At 34.1% G+C, this 1,523-nt stretch overlaps 1 pseudogene; it reads left to right on the forward strand.

The window, feature by feature from the left end:
- Positions 1–272: 272 nt before the first annotated feature.
- On the forward strand, positions 273–1,147 carry LOC115075274 (annotated as a pseudogene).
- Positions 1,148–1,523: the final 376 nt, after the last annotated feature.

Here is a 1,523-nt window from a genome sequence, read left to right on the forward strand (position 1 = left end):
TTCTTATGGCCTGGATTGGCCACTGTTGGAAACAGGATGCTGGGCTTGATGGACCCTTCGTCTGACCCAGTATGGCAATTTCTTATGTTCTTTACTGCAACTATAGCAATTTTCAACTATTAGAGCTCATAGCCTATGTTTCTATCACCTGGTTCAAAATTAAATATTAAATAATAAATATTTGAATATCAAGTATTAAATGCATCATCAATAAAGTTCTGTGTCATCACCCATTCTCCAGATAATAAGATATGTATATTGAGAAACAAGTAATGGAAACATTAAACCATACTTCAGTGAATGAATTCCTCCTCATAGAATTTACCAATGATCCAGAGCTACAGAATATCCTCTTCCTGGTATTTTTTTGTTGTACATCATAATCCTAATTGGAAATATTGGCAACATTGAACTGATTAAGAGTAATCCTCAACTTCATAGTCCCATGTACTTTTTCCTTGGCAATTTGTCTTTTATAGATCTTGGTTTTTCATCTACCATTTCCCCCAAAATGGTCATAGACATTTTATCTGAGAGAAAAGTCATTTCTTTTCATGGATGTGTAACACAAACATACTTTTTTGTTGGCTATGGGAGTACAGAGTTATTTTTTGACGGCAGTGATGGCCTATGATCGTTATGTAGCAATATGCAATCTGCTGCTGTACACTGTCATTATGAGTAGGAGACTCTGCGTTCAGTTGGTGATTGGAGCATACAGTATTTAGGTGGCTTCCTACACTCAGCAACACATGTAGGCTTTATATTTTGATTTCCATTTTGTGGGTCCAATGTAATCAATCACTTTATGTGTGATTTGCATCCACTTTTAAGGCTCTCGTGCACAAATATTAATATTAATGAAATGGCACATTTTACGTTTGCTTCATTTGTAATTTTGAGCTCTCTTGTGATAGTTCTTGTTTCTTACACTTACGTTCTTATCACTATTGTGAGAATGGATTCTGCAGAGGGAAGATGCAAATCATCCTCTATCTGTGCCTCCCACTTCACTGTGGTCACTTTGTTTTATGGAATAATTCTTTTTATGTATATACGACCTAAATCAAATTACTCACAGGAACAAGACTGGCTGGTAACAGTAGTTTACGTAGTGATAATTCCAATGAGGTCAAAGGAGCTTTGAGAAGGAAACGTAGGAAATGATTTCATTGTACGAAATGCTATGCTAATAAATTCCAATTATACAATTAATTTAGCAATTGATATTATTTCTTATTCCTCAATCTTATCACCCAATCAGAGTTCTGATTCAGTGTATTACCTCATCTTAAAAGGTCTTTGGAACCCTAATAAAAATCCCCTGCTTTCTTTAGTACGACAGTATCTGTATTGTTTATTTATTTTAAAAAATTATATACCTCATAACCAAATAGTTCAAGGTGCTTTAAAGAATAAAAACATACTGAAAATCAAAATACAATAACATAACAAGAATGAGCAGCAACCAGTAAATCTATGTGAATGGCATAAAAGTGACAATCAATAGTTTCCTCATGTGA

The sequence above is a fragment of the Rhinatrema bivittatum genome, chromosome 13, assembly GCF_901001135.1.
Source record: "Rhinatrema bivittatum chromosome 13, aRhiBiv1.1, whole genome shotgun sequence".
Lineage (NCBI taxonomy): Eukaryota > Metazoa > Chordata > Amphibia > Gymnophiona > Rhinatrematidae > Rhinatrema > Rhinatrema bivittatum.